This window comes from Cherax quadricarinatus, chromosome 79, assembly GCF_038502225.1.
Source record: "Cherax quadricarinatus isolate ZL_2023a chromosome 79, ASM3850222v1, whole genome shotgun sequence".
NCBI lineage: Eukaryota > Metazoa > Arthropoda > Malacostraca > Decapoda > Parastacidae > Cherax > Cherax quadricarinatus.
The window spans coordinates 145,439-161,204 of NC_091370.1; the positions used below are offsets into that span (position 1 = coordinate 145,439).

Sequence of the window (15,766 nt, forward strand, 5' to 3'; positions counted from 1 at the left end):
ATGTACAAGTACTTTCTATAAAATCCCTTAAGCAAAACATGGGCCACTCATCTGTACATTCTTGGAATGGAAAAATACGCAGATTCAGTATAATACGGCCCTTAATTGGCAATGTTTCGCCCACACAGTGAACTTTATCAAGTCACAAACAGATCTACCTGAGCGGAGAGTACACGAGTATATATATAAACATAGGGAGCATAGTGACGTGAAGAGTCAGGTGAAGAATGTTGAACTTGATTACTGAGAAGAGGTTGAATTTGAAGTTGTTCTCGTATGCAACCTTCGCGTCACTATGCTCTCTGTATATACACTCGTCTCACGAAATCGTAATAACACTATTACAAACAAGCCATGGTACGGGTGGGGTTTAGAACCCATGGTGAGCGAGTCGTAAAATTTACGCCAGCTTGCCTAGTGGCTTCATAAAGTCCACTGTGCGAGTAAAATGTAGTCAATTAAGGATCACATTATACTGTATTTGTCTATTTTTCCATCGTGTCGATATTTTGTACCATTTATCTCCAATGTCGGATATGACTGGTATATAATATTGACACGATGAAGTATTAGACACTTGTGGAACATCTGGGTGTCTATACTGATAGACGCTTCTCCATCCAATGGCTTCATCAGTACCATACTTTGTACGTAATGTGATATAGTTCTACAGTCTTCGCATTATGTCCTAGTATTATAATGATAAAGCCAGTGGATGGAAAAACATCTACAAATATATATATATATATATATATATATATATATATATATATATATATATATATATATATATATATACACACACACACAGATGTTCCACAACTGTAAAATTCTTCATCTCCAACATTCGTTGAGATGTAGTTTGTGTCGTGATCCTTTACATAGTTCTGCAAGACTTTAAAGTATGGCTATTCTTTGATAAATTAGACATATGTGCAACACTTGGGTACCTTTATCGAGGAAACGTTTTGCCACACACTGACTTCATAGTCCCACACAAAGAAGAATGGTGAAGGTCGGGAGTTTGAGGTAATTAGCCCCCCAGCCTGGAGTCGATGCAATCAGTCCATCAACCTTTTCAAGATTGATGGACTGTTTACATCGTCTCCAGGCTGAAGGACTGACCACCTCAAATACTTTTCTCCAAGGTTGATGGACTGATTACATCTTTATTTCATTACTACTTTTCCCTTTGTATTTGACTGAAGAAGCCTACTGTGTAGCCGAAACGTTTCAACAATAAAGATACCCAACTGTTGCACATGTCTTAATCTTCAACTTATTTTGTATAATTTTCAACAGTATTTACCAACCTTAAACTTTCTGGCAATTGTTCGTGAAGCTTTCCAAGTGATCCGCCAGTCTTCTGAGTGTCCTTTCCATCACATTACATGCCACTGATACCACCAATTGATTAACGCTGCTTGTTGGTTCCCTTTCTTAAATGGTGTTGCACCAGCCGTCTTCAACGTCTCTGGCAGTTTCCTTCATTTCCCAGGTGCTGTATAACTCCTCTGGGCTTAGTTCCTCCCAGTAATGTTACCACCAAGAAGCTTCCTTACTCTGTGATGAACTTTTTAGCAGTTGATGTTGATGTAACACACTTGAAGTTTTAAACTTGCGTGGGAGATTTTAGTCTTACCATAAAATTAAGCTTAGAGTGTTTGTGTGAATGTTTTTAATTGGGAGGATTCCCCTCGAGGGAGGTTCCTTGACGCTGGTGAGGGTCTCGTGATCTAGGGAATTGGATCTGTGCTTCGGTTCCCTGAATTGAGACTGTATACCTCCCCCCCCACATGCTCTGTATAATCCTACTGGTTTAGCACTCCATGATTATAATTATTGGGATGATTAGGTTGAGTTTCTGCATATATGTATATCTTTTTATTACTAGGACCAATAAGTGACATTTTCATTGCAGTGATATGTAAATGTTGAACTCTTCCTCAGTCAAAATTGGATATTACATGCTTAATTAAGTTACTAAATATTCACTGCACTATTAGTGTATGTAAGAAGCCTTTTACTACTGTTACTGAATACGTTATTCTCGTAGTTATTGTATTACTGTTGTAACCTATTTACCTGGCAGAATGTTGGGGCGCGCTCCCTGGACCCATTTTAGCTCTGTAATATTGTCTACCACCCACAAAATGGTTATAAAGTGCATAATAAGTCTAAAAAAAATTGCTTGTACGGTAATTATAATGAGAACAGACGGTGTTGCGGTGAATATCAATCCTCTGGTTGTCACCCTTGATCGTCCGACCAAACTGTGAGAGATCATCTTGGGCGGGAGGAATGTTCACTTGCATCTGTAAGTCTACTTGCTGGGCAGTGGTTTTAATATCAGAAGTTTGGTCATCGGCTAACTGCCTCGGTACTGGTGTGGTAGGTAGATCAAAGTTTAACACCAGTTACGAGGAGTCGTAAGCAGTGCAGTTTAACCTTGATGGCGCCCACAAAGCGCAAATCAGGTGAATAGCAAAGTGGATATTGTGCTTTTGTGAACAATATATATGCTAGGAAAATGTGTATTAGAAGTGACAAATTCCTCATTTTTTTACGTCATTTTCTAAATTCCTTCTGCTAACTTACTATTTTCTTTATTTTAGGTTATGTTGGTTTTAAGTTAGTTTATGTAAACTTCTGAAAAAACCTGTATTTACCATGAATTAGCATTTTAAAGAAAAAATGGTTGAAATACGTTTGATAACTAGATAGCTGAGCTAAGCTTTTAAATTTGCACGAGAATCACTTGCGGGGCGAGAATGAGTTGAAAATAGATAGGTGCACCACCTGCATCTAACTGATCTTATATGACTGCAGTCACGGACCAAAGTACCCCAGCTACGGGGGTCCTCTTGCTGCCTTTATGCCCGAGCCTTCTGCCTTGTTTGTTGGATATAAACAACGTGAGTTTGGATGTTTACTGGTGGCCTTGTTAAACATCTGGATGGTTGCTGGCTCTCTCTGCTACCTCTCTGTTGTCACCTCCAGGTTGCCCATGAAAATGATGAATGAGGCGCTCTTACAGGTGGCAGTATGTGGGTACATTTGCCCGGGGATGGTCTGGCAGCAGCAAGGTGCTGAGCAGTGACACTGCGGCCTTCCACGAACACCTGTCTCCTGCTGTCATGGAAAGTTATGGTAATTTTTGTAGGTAAGAAACATAGGCAACAGTTGGTCAACTTTATTGCGAAACTTTTCGCCTACACAGTAGGCTTCTTCAGTCGAGTACAGAAAGTAGGTAGAAGTAGTAGAGATGTGAAGACGATGTAATCAGTCCATCACCCGGTGTCCTGGTGGCTAAAGCTCCCGCTTCACACACGGAGGGCCCGGGTTCGATTCCCGGCGGGTGGAAACATTTCGACACGTTTCCTTACACCTATTGTCCTGTTCACCTAGCAGCAAATAGGTACCTGGGTGTTAGTCGACTGGTGTGGGTCGCATCCTGGGGGACAAGATTAAGGACCCCAATGGAAATAAGTTAGACAGTCCTCGATGACGCACTGACTTTCTTGGGTTATCCTGGGTGGCTAACCCTCCGGGGTTAAAAATCCGAACGAAATCTTATCTTATCTTATCTTATCACCCTTGATTTGAGGTTGTCAGTCCCTCAGCCTGGAGAAGAGTTCTGTTCCACAGTCTGAAACAATATGAAGATCAAGCGACAGCGTGGAGACTTGTATACTGTCGGAAGGAGAGGTGCAGAGTAGCAGAAGAAAGAATGCAATCACAGAGAGGTCACGTCCCTCTCAGCTCCAACAATTCTCGCTTGAAAAGTTGTTCAAGGTGTTTTCTCTTCTGAACCAAGATGCCATTGTGTTGCAGTGTTGAAAGAGTGAATGTCAAAATGGCATACAATACCGACAGGTTGGTAGATAAGACACATAGGCAACAGTTAGACATCTTTATTCCCATGATAGGAAACACACACACACACACACACACACACACACACACACACACACACACACACACACACACACACACACACACACACACAGTGTGACTTTGTCAATGGTCCAAGTCGGACCGAAACGTCGTCGTAAGCTTCTGTCTTTTATGTGCGGGTTATTTGTGTATCGTTCCAGTCACGGTATTGTGCCTTTTTGTTATTTACCCATGATAGGAACATCAGTCTAACACTGCACACTGACAATGAGACCAGCCATACAAAATATTATAAGGGTGGACACACTTCGTGCTCACAGCTTTCGCAACAGACACAACTTCCTACAAGATTGCCTGGCCGAGAAGGTGATCCCTAAGTCTACTCCTTCGCAACTCTCCAACTCAAAGCACCCTTTCTCTCCAGCGACCCAAGCTTACTTATCTGAGTTTGCCGAAGAACTCTTTAACATCGCTAAGGAAACCTTTGAAAACAGGCCTTCTCTATCCAGCCTCCAATAGAAATATTTGTCTAACCTATTTTTATATTACCCAAATTATAACTTTTATATCCTTTTACTCATGTACGAGTTAATTGTTCTGACATATTGTATTACTACCACTACCACCACTAATATTGCACCTCACTCTGAGCCTATATATACCCTCTGCGTCCATGTACTGTTTGTAACTGCTTGACGAAGCTCATTAGTTGCACTTGTGTCTTATTACTTTACATATTTAACACACCTGTAAGATACCTCTTCTTTCCCGACTAGTTTCTAACACAACAGTAAATACCTACATTGTTGTTTTATTGGTGAAGAGATAAGGCAAGTGCCTCCTGACACCAGTCTTAATCATATAGATGACCCGTTATAGATAAATACCTAGATAGGTTAGGTTAAGATTGGTCAGGAAACAGGACAAGTGTTTCCTGACGTGGGTCTGTCTTATGATGACCCGCCACTGCAGCTTTAGGTTATCTGACCGAGGCCTTCCACTGGCTTACCAGTCCACTCCTTTAACAATTAAAATGAATAAATATTATCTAGATAACTAGAAAATATTAAATTAACAGCGTATGTATATAATATAAAATTATATTAGTTACAATATTTATAGATTCTAATATAATTAAAGTGATATATAAGTGTAGAAAAATTACGTATATAAAGTGCTGATGTTCGTAACATTAGCTATAGTAATTCTCTGGTTATAGTGAACCTCTGTTTAGGTGAGTATTTTAAATTTCATTAGACTGTTGTCTGTACTGTAGGAGGCCTGGTCACAGACCGGGCCGCGGAGGCGTTGACCCCCGGAACTCTCTCCAGGTAAACTCCAGGTAAACTACTCATGGGGTATGTCCATATGACACTGATATTCAACAGTGATTACCCTCATTCATTGCAAGCGCAGGACAATGATACTGTGTTGTTCTCAGGGCATGTTCTCAGGGCATGTTCTCAGGACATGTTCTCAGGGCATGTTCTCAGGACATGTTCTCAGGGCATGTTCTCAGGGCATGTTCTCAGGACATGTTCTCAGGGCATGTTCTCAGGGCATGTTCTCAGGGCATGTTCTCAGGGCATGTTCTCAGGGCATGTTCTCAGGGCATGTTCTCAGGACATGTTCTCAGGGCATGTTCTCAGGGCATGTTCTCAGGGCATGTTCTCAGGGCATGTTCTCAGGGCATGTTCTCAGGGCATGTTCTCAGGGCATGTTCTCAGGGCATGTTCTCAGGGCATGTTCTCAGGGCATGTTCTCAGGGCATGTTCTCAGGACATGTTCTCAGGGCATGTTCTCAGGGCATGTTCTCAGGACATGTTCTCAGGACATGTTCTCAGGACATGTTCTCAGGACATGTTCTCAGGGGATGTTCTCAGGACATGTTCTCAGGGCATGTTCTCAGGACATGTTCTCAGGGCATGTTCTCAGGACATGTTCTCAGGGCATGTTCTCAGGACATGTTCTCAGGGCATGTTCTCAGGGCATGTTCTCAGGGCATGTTCTCAGGGCATGTTCTCAGGGCATGTTCTCAGGACATGTTCTCAGGACATGTTCTCAGGACATGTTCTCAGGACATGTTCTCAGGGCATGTTCTCAGGGCATGTTCTCAGGACATGTTCTCAGGGCATGTTCTCAGGGCATGTTATCAGGACATGTTATCAGGACATGTTATCAGGACATGTTCTCAGGACATGTTCTCAGGACATGTTCTCAGGGCATGTTCTCAGGGCATGTTCTCAGGACATGTTCTCAGGACATGTTCTCAGGACATGTTCTCAGGGCATGTTCTCAGGACATGTTAGTCCAGGGTAATGAACGGGCAGATGCTGAAGCAAAGGTTGTTGGCTATAATATTTATTTATACAAGTACATGATACAAGGTATACAGACCATAGCTGACATCAGTGACATACTATATAGAAAATCCCTGGTTATGCAGAGCATTTCGGGCAAATTAGGTTAATTTTGTCCCCAGGATGCGACCCATAACAGTCAACTAACACCCAGGTACCTATTTACTGATAGGTGAACAGAAACAGCAGGTGTCCTCTTAACCTGCAACTTGTCCTGTTAACCTGCAACTTGTCCTGTTAACCTGCAGCTTGTCCTGTTAACCTGCAGCTTGTCCTGTTAACCTGCAGCTTGTCCTGTTAACCTGCAGCTTGTCCTGTTAACCTGCAGCTTGTCCTGTTAACCTGCAGCTTGTCCTGTTAACCTGCAACTTGCCCTGTTAACCTGCAACTTGCCCTGTTAACCTGCAACTTGCCCTGTTAACCTGCAACTTGTCCTGTTAACCTGCAGCTTGTCCTGTTAACCTGCAACTTGCCCTGTTAACCTGCAACTTGCCCTGTTAACCTGCAACTTGTCCTGTTAGCCTGCAACCTGTCCTGTTAACCTACAGCGGGTCCTCTTGACCACAGGCATCATGGAGCTGTTGTGAAAACAGTTGAGTGGGTATTAACGGAACCTTCAACAGTTGAAATATGACCGTTTTTTGTTTGCACTGCAATCTTTTTTTTTATGACCTATATTTAATTTTTTGCGTTGAAATGGGATGCATTTTTTTTTTTGTGGAAGTGTGACAGTTATTACGACTGAGTTTGACAGCGAATCATAGCTAGCTTTTGTTCCCACTGTGTAAATGTAGGGTTAGGAGGGAGAGTGTTGAACAGTCTTAAGTGTCTGGGAACTTCTCGAGTCCCTGTACTCCCTGGAATGCAGGCGAGAGAGATGCTTCATAATCTACACCTGGAAAATCCTAGAGCAACTGGGTCTAAATGCACACAGAAATCACTCCCTACGAAAGCAGAAGACTGGGCAGATGGTGCAACATACCTCCCGTGAAAAGCATGGATGCCATGAGTACATTGAGACAACCTAGTAAGTGTCTGGGGCCCAAGACTGTTTAACTGCCTCCCACCATGCGTACGGGGAAAATAGCAGTAGATCCCTGGCTGCCTTCAAGAGAGAAATTGACAGATACCTAAAGTCAGTGCCCGATCAGCCGGGATGTGGTTCGTACGTCGGTTTACGTGCGACCATCAGTAACAGGGTGGTTGATTAGGCGCTAATCCACCGTGTGGCCTGGTCATGGACCGGCCCGCGGGGGCATTGACCCCCGGAACACCCTCTAGGTAGGTAGGCAAGCAGGTAGGTACAGTGGTTCCGCACTGCGGATGTATACAATTAAACAAATGTTTACCGTACACATCTTTTATCGCACGCTGCGGATGTATACAGTTTAACGAAAAAATGTGTGTATTGTCCGTGGCCACATTCCACCACAACTTGGTACAGTGTAAGGTACTGTGGTGGAACAGTGTCAGTGGCGAGTGCTCGTTGGTTTGTGGTCTTCGGTGGGTCCCGCCTCCACATTCCTGGCTATTTGTGCCTCGCTACCTCTGCTGCCCACTGCTTCAACCCATTTTCCTCCAGGGGGAGAGGGGTACCATGATGGTGAAGGACTCTTGATCCAAGTGCTTGGATCCCTTACTTTGGATAAAGCCTAATTTCCTTTCATATCTCAAGCGCTTTTTGAAGACGGGTTTAATATTTATTAATTTATTAGTAATTCGTCACATTTCACCAACCTCAGACTGTGTCGTGGTGTCTGAAAGCATGGTGTGTCGTGGTGTCTGAAAGCATGGTGTGTCGTGGTGTCTGAAAGCATGGTGTGCCGTGGTGTCTGAAAGCATGGTGTGCCGTGGTGTCTGAAAGCATGGTGTGTCGTGGTGTCTGAAAGCATGGTGTGTCGTGGTGTCTGAAAGCATGGTGTGCCGTGGTGTCTGAAAGCATGGTGTGCCGTGGTGTCTGAAAGCATGGTGTGCCGTGGTGTCTGAAAGCATGGTGTGTCGTGGTGTCTGAAAGCATGGTGTGTCGTGGTGTCTGAAAGCATGGTGTGTCGTGGTGTCTGAAAGCCTGGTGTGTCGTGGTGTCTGAAAGCCTGGTGTGTCGTGGTGTCTGAAAGCCTGGTGTGTCGTGGTGTCTGAAAGCCTGGTGTGTCGTGGTGTCTGAAAGCCTGGTGTGTCGTGGTGTCTGAAAGCATGGTGTGTCGTGGTGTCTGAAAGCCTGGTGTGTCGTGGTGTCTGAAAGCCTGGTGTGTCGTGGTGTCTGAAAGCCTGGTGTGTCGTGGTGTCTGAAAGCCTGGTGTGTCGTGGTGTCTGAAAGCCTGGTGTGTCGTGGTGTCTGAAAGCCTGGTGTGTCGTGGTGTCTGAAAGCCTGGTGTGTCGTGGTGTCTGAAAGCCTGGTGTGTCGTGGTGTCTGAAAGCCTGGTGTGTCGTGGTGTCTGAAAGCCTGGTGTGTCGTGGTGTCTGAAAGCCTGGTGTGTCGTGGTGTCTGAAAGCCTGGTGTGTCGTGGTGTCTGAAAGCCTGGTGTGTCGTGGTGTCTGAAAGCCTGGTGTGTCGTGGTGTCTGAAAGCCTGGTGTGTCGTGGTGTCTGAAAGCCTGGTGTGTCGTGGTGTCTGAAAGCCTGGTGTGTCGTGGTGTCTGAAAGCCTGGTGTGTCGTGGTGTCTGAAAGCCTGGTGTGTCGTGGTGTCTGAAAGCCTGGTGTGTCGTGGTGTCTGAAAGCCTGGTGTGTCGTGGTGTCTGAAAGCCTGGTGTGTCGTGGTGTCTGAAAGCCTGGTGTGTCGTGGTGTCTGAAAGCCTGGTGTGTCGTGGTGTCTGAAAGCCTGGTGTGTCGTGGTGTCTGAAAGCCTGGTGTGTCGTGGTGTCTGAAAGCCTGGTGTGTCGTGGTGTCTGAAAGCCTGGTGTGTCGTGGTGTCTGAAAGCCTGGTGTGTCGTGGTGTCTGAAAGCCTGGTGTGTCGTGGTGTCTGAAAGCCTGGTGTGTCGTGGTGTCTGAAAGCCTGGTGTGTCGTGGTGTCTGAAAGCCTGGTGTGTCGTGGTGTCTGAAAGCCTGGTGTGTCGTGGTGTCTGAAAGCCTGGTGTGTCGTGGTGTCTGAAAGCCTGGTGTGTCGTGGTGTCTGAAAGCCTGGTGTGTCGTGGTGTCTGAAAGCCTGGTGTGTCGTGGTGTCTGAAAGCCTGGTGTGTCGTGGTGTCTGAAAGCCTGGTGTGTCGTGGTGTCTGAAAGCCTGGTGTGTCGTGGTGTCTGAAAGCCTGGTGTGTCGTGGTGTCTGAAAGCCTGGTGTGTCGTGGTGTCTGAAAGCCTGGTGTGTCGTGGTGTCTGAAAGCCTGGTGTGTCGTGGTGTCTGAAAGCCTGGTGTGTCGTGGTGTCTGAAAGCCTGGTGTGTCGTGGTGTCTGAAAGCCTGGTGTGTCGTGGTGTCTGAAAGCCTGGTGTGTCGTGGTGTCTGAAAGCCTGGTGTGTCGTGGTGTCTGAAAGCATGGAGTGTCAGTGTCTGAAAGCATGGAGTGTCGTGGTGTCTGAAAGCATGGCGTGTCGTGGTGTCTGAAAGCATGGCGTGTCGTGGTGTCTGAAAGCATGGCGTGTCGTGGTGTCTGAAAGCATGGCGTGTCGTGGTGTCTGAAAGCATGGCGTGTCGTGGTGTCTGAAAGCATGGCGTGTCGTGGTGTCTGAAAGCATGGCGTGTCGTGGTGTCTGAAAGCCTGGTGTGTCGTGGTGTCTGAAAGCCTGGTGTGTCGTGGTGTCTGAAAGCCTGGTGTGTCGTGGTGTCTGAAAGCCTGGTGTGTCGTGGTGTCTGAAAGCCTGGTGTGTCGTGGTGTCTGAAAGCCTGGTGTGTCGTGGTGTCTGAAAGCCTGGTGTGTCGTGGTGTCTGAAAGCATGGAGTGTCAGTGTCTGAAAGCATGGAGTGTCGTGGTGTCTGAAAGCATGGCGTGTCGTGGTGTCTGAAAGCATGGCGTGTCGTGGTGTCTGAAAGCATGGCGTGTCGTGGTGTCTGAAAGCATGGCGTGTCGTGGTGTCTGAAAGCATGGCGTGCCGTGGTGTCTGAAAGCATGGCGTGGTGTCGTGGTGTCTGAAAGCATGGCGTGGTGTCGTGGTGTCTGAAAGCATGGCGTGGTGTCGTGGTGTCTGAAAGCATGGCGTGGTGTCGTGGTGTCTGAAAGCATGGCGTGTCGTGGTGTCTGAAAGCATGGCGTGTCGTGGTGTCTGAAAGCATGGTGTGTCGTGGTGTCTGAAAGCATGGAGTGTCGTGGTGTCTGAAAGCATGGAGTGTCGTGGTGTCTGAAAGCATGGAGTGTCGTGGTGTCTGAAAGCATGGAGTGTCGTGGTGTCTGAAAGCATGGTGTGTCGTAACGTCTGAAAGCATGGTGTGTCGTAACGTCTGAAAGCATGGTGTGTCGTAACGTCTGAAAGCATGGTGTGTCGTGGTGTCTGAAAGCATGGTGTGATACTAAACTTGATATCCTCATCGCCTTATTGAAACCTCACAGCTCAGGCTGACAGTTCATTTCCTCGTTTAAGTAATATATCCTGTGTGATGAAACGGGATAAGGAAAACAGATACCTTTTATCATTATCTTTCATATACATTAAGGTGGCAGCACTCGGCTCATTTACCCAATTTAGATAAATAAATCCTTCGCCTATTTCCTCCCCCTCTCTTCATCTTCATCTCTCGTTTTTTTTTCCATCTTCCTTCTCTCCTTGACTTGTTCTTTCCCTCCATCTATTGAATCGTTTCCTTGGTCTCCCTCTCATAATTGTTTTCTATCCTTTACCCTCTTAGTTTGACTAATTTATCCAGTACTAACCCATGGTAAGTCAGTCTCCCTCTGTTTACTCCACACTCCCTCCCCTTCCCCCCTCCTCTCCCTTACCTCCAATTCGTCAGTCACTTTATCTCCGGCAGATTTCCTACTTCATGTTTGAAACTAATCCTGCGTGATGGAATTGTTCCCAGCGCTGTAACTACTTAAAATAGGGTAGAGCACACACGTACGTATATTTACTTCTGTTGAAACTTCAAACAGTTGCTTTCCCTGTTCATGTAGTTTTAAAAATAGCCTGGGTTATTAGTAGACTGTTGTGGGTACTTCGTTGACTAATCTTGCTCATTTTACTACCTAAAAGAACCCGGGTTCAGTCCACTCCAAGACTGGGCGAAACACATGGACCTAAGATGCGACTCACACCAGTCGACTAACACAGAGGTACCTGTTTCCTGCTAGGTGATCATAGACAGCGGGTGTCTTAAGGAAACACCCTAATGTTTCCACCCGTACCGGGGATCGAACCATGGACCTCAGTGTGTGAGCTACCAACACAGTCAGTTGGCTGTTATGGATCACAGTCTTCGTTACGATTTAAGGATTTAACATTGGAAAAAAATTGTTTTTTATTGCGTTACCCTGATTATCAACCCTCCGGGTTACTAATCCACATTAAATATATTATAGACAATATTATTCAGTTAAATATTTAACAGTATTTGCCATTTTCTGTCATAATGACTTTTAAGAAAACGTGTAAACTTTGCGTTCAACTTAAACTTAGCGACTACACGCAAACCCACAAATAAGAAATAAAACTGTATGAGGTTTCTGTCAACTCAGAACTGATGTATAAACAAGTTACCTAACACCTGCTAGTCATGTTACCTAGTAGCTGATAGGTACCTCGGAATTGGTAGCCTTGTGGATCGCATTCCAGGTAAAAGCCTAAAGAACCAACCTAGTGGTAGCAATCCAAAGGGCTCGATACGGCGTAAGCTGTCAGTGGTCCTATAAACCTCAACACGAAGAAATAACCCAAATTGCTTAATTTCTCTGGGGATATTAAACCAAATGTTATCTTTCTAACTGGCCTCTTAACAGTGATTCAGGATGACTCCAAGCACCGTCCAGTTTTTATTTTAATTGTATGGGTTTGTTATGAGGAGTGTCATCTATTCTATAGATAGCATTGTAGTTTATATTAGTTATACTCCTTTTTTTTTTGTACGCTCATAGCTCACTGGTATAGATATCAGTTCACATCTAAAGGACCTGGTTCTAATCCTGGGCCAGCGAGGTTAGTCGCAAGGGCAAGTCTCCTGGGTCTTCCTGGCCATGTTCACCTAGCATCATCTTTGAAGTCAGTCGGCTGCTGTGATTCACAAATTACCAGAGGGGATCTTTTATCTGAAATGAACCACACTGCCTGGCTTTCCTGGGTTATTATACATTTAGAATTAATAGTGTGAAAATATTTTTTCTCGACACACGCTGAGATTGCTCCCAACTCTGATACCTGGGGATATTTTGTTAGTTATTTGTTCCTGGCCTTCCACTAGGTTACTCTTTAGTAACGTAAAAATCGAGATATGTTTCGGTCACTACGTGATCCGAAGAAGGTATCCCTGTATCCCATAAGTACAGTCACCTCTTCCTCAGTGCACGCAAAATGAGTAGTACAGAGTGCGACATAAGTTTCTAATGCAGGTAAATATCAACGCTGAATTTCTGAAATGAATCAGAAGAAACGCACACAAAATATAGCACTGAAACTATTTTTTTTTTTATTAACACATCAGCCGCTTCCCACCAAGGCAGGGTGGCCCGAAAAAGAAAAAAAATCATGATTCACTCCACTGTCCTGCCAGAGGCGCGCATACACTACAGTTATAAAACTGCAACATCAACACCCCTTCAGAGTGCAGACACTGTACTTACCTTCTCCAGGACTCAAGTCCGGAAACTAATATCTCAATTTATTCAATAAAAACAGTAAATTGGCACATACACGTTCTAAACCTAATTGAACCTTGCACCAAGACCCACTACCTTCGTAAACGTAACGCTAATTAAGAGAGGCATTTTCTTAGTTATCTCAGATACTAAATACATCTGAACTTAGTTTTGTGAAGCTGCTCACAAGTTGATTTCTCAAAACATCAGCGTTGAAATTTTTAAAGCAATCTGATGAGGCATTCTCCAGTTATTGCAGAGAATAATTTGTTAAATTAGCAATTTAAAACTATTCGACCCAAAATCAACGTGAATCTCTGAGCGAAGTTCAGAGTTGAAACATTTCATAAGATGCATTTTCTGGTAATTAGATATATCTAATTATTTAAAGTAAATTAATTTTGTTAGTAAATTGGCAATTCTAGGGCACCAGCTTATCTACACAGTGCACACAGCGCTTGTATAGCCCTTGTGGCTTAGCGCTTTTTTTTATTATAATAATACTACACAGTGCATTAGTCATTAAATACTGACGCCTTTTAAGAGAGATGTACTTAAGTTATTTCAGGGGGAAACCACTGCTATTTTAAACATAAAATTTGAAACTTGGTAATACACATTCCACCAGCAGCAGCAGCCTCCCTCTCTCGAGTAGCCTACATCAGCGTATAATGAAGGCGACCAGAGGAGGCTTTCTCAAGTTACTCCATTGAAAGCACAGTCAGGAGTAGTTTTTATAAAATTAACCAGAAGGGCACCTGTGAATGTCGAATGTTGCATGAACATTTACCTAGTTACTGTAGACCAACGTTGGAAATTTGAGGTATATCAGAGACGTTCTAAAGTATATAAAAAAAAATCTGTCAATTACTTTATAGTATCCCTTCAGGAATACCTAATTCCAGTTCCTTAAAAGAATAAAAATAAATGTTTTATTAAACACAGGGATACTTAATCTTTTTACTGCTCAGTTTGTCCCCATAACCCCTTCACCAGACTGTGGAAATAATCATCTGAATGTAACTAATTATGTACATAACAGTAAATGATAAAGATAATTATTATTTTCAATGTTACATAGACAAGTAGGAATTTGGGACACCTAGGTCGATGTCCCCCTTCGATAACCACTGTCATAACCACAAGTTGTCAGTAAATATATAAATTTGTGGACTGTATATTAAAAATAATAAATGGTTATATATATACACAATTACATAACAGAAGGAAAATATACCTTAACAAACTGGAGATTAATGTGTATCATACTCAGAAAACCTCGCTCTAACTAAATCTATGAAACTAATGTTGGCCAGAATTACACACAAATCTAGAGAGCTTATCTGAGGTTCCTGGTTTTACTTTACATATGGGTAGCTAGTAACAGAACAGCTGATAGTTTACTCTAATCTGACAACTTTTTTTTTTAATTCAGAGATATAGTCCCATACTTTCCCATTGTCTGGCATCCATACCCCCAAGGGGTATGGATACCCCCGGTTAGGAACCCTTGCTCTGACGAAATTGTAGTAAATTTTAATTGGAATTTAACAGAATTAAGAAAACTGAGGTAAACTAAAAACTTGCATTTTTATGTTTGCCAAATTTAAAGAATTCTCAAATATATTGTCAAGCTGCTGCAAAATAGAGCTGGTCGTATAATGAGTTAGTAATTTTTCTTCCAAGGTCTTTTTTTTTTTAATTACAACTCTTCTTCCCACCTGCTTATACCACAGTACAGGAGGGGTTCGAATCCATGGCAGGCGAGTCTTAAAACTCGCAGGCCAGTGTGCTATCCACTGGTCCATGTTAGACTAAAAAAGATACATCCAGTTAGTATATTTCTATACATGTGGCCCCATTGTTGGATGACTCTTATTAGGCCGTCATGGACTAGTGGGTAACAAAGGGTTGAGATGTGGAAAAACACACTTATGTACAGTTCAGGACATTTATTAAAGGAAATGTTTCGCCACGAGTGGCGTCTTCAGTCCTAATACAGAGAAAACTAAGAAAACGCATATATATAGTGGCAGGAGTCAGGTGAAGTGACGCGTGGGTAGAGGTGATAGTAGTAGTAGTAGTGGAACTAAGGAGGTGAGGTTAGAGAGGGACCTGCTGACATCATGTAACATTCCCAGGATGGGTATTACCCAGAAGCCACTCGTGGCGAAACGTTTCCTTTAATAAATGTCCTGAACTGCACACAAGTGTCTTTTTCCACATGTCGGTATCACCATACCATTTCCTCAAAGGGTTGAGAGTTTTACGACTCGCTTGTCGTGGGCTGAAGCCCCAACCGTTCTGTGATTTATTTACAATCGTGTTATTACGATTTCGTGAGTCATGACACCAGCATAAAATTTTCAGTGCTGGTAAACCCGTGATTTGGAGATGGTTCATCAAACTGTTGGGATGGGTAGGTGATCCTTTGTTAATTTTATGAAGCTATTATTGATTTGAGTTTCAGTATGATAACTTGAGAATGTTTCTTGTGATGGACATGAAACTTCCAACACTGGTGTTTCCTGTTTAAAATAAACTACTGCCTGTTATTGGAATGTCTTAACTGACAATGTTCCAATTTCAGTTTTAAAATGTATGGTATTTAAAGCAAATAACTTCAATATACCTCTTTTGACCAGCATCAGATCTTTGGCTGATGTTTCTTACTACGAGCATGCCACCTTTTTGGGTTTAGGCTTTGTACTTGTAATTTTACAAAATTACTATCATAGCGTCATTTGGGAGTGTGTGTCTTCTGATCGACTTCAAACTTTTAACTGCGCGTGATTTTTCA

At 43.5% G+C, this 15,766-nt stretch overlaps 1 protein-coding gene across 1 annotated transcript in view; it reads left to right on the forward strand.

Moving 5' to 3' along the window:
• LOC128702598 (organic solute transporter subunit alpha) overlaps positions 1 to 15,766 on the forward strand; it is a 349,376-nt gene that overhangs the window by 84,406 nt on the left and 249,204 nt on the right. The gene's annotated exons all lie outside the window — the stretch shown is intronic.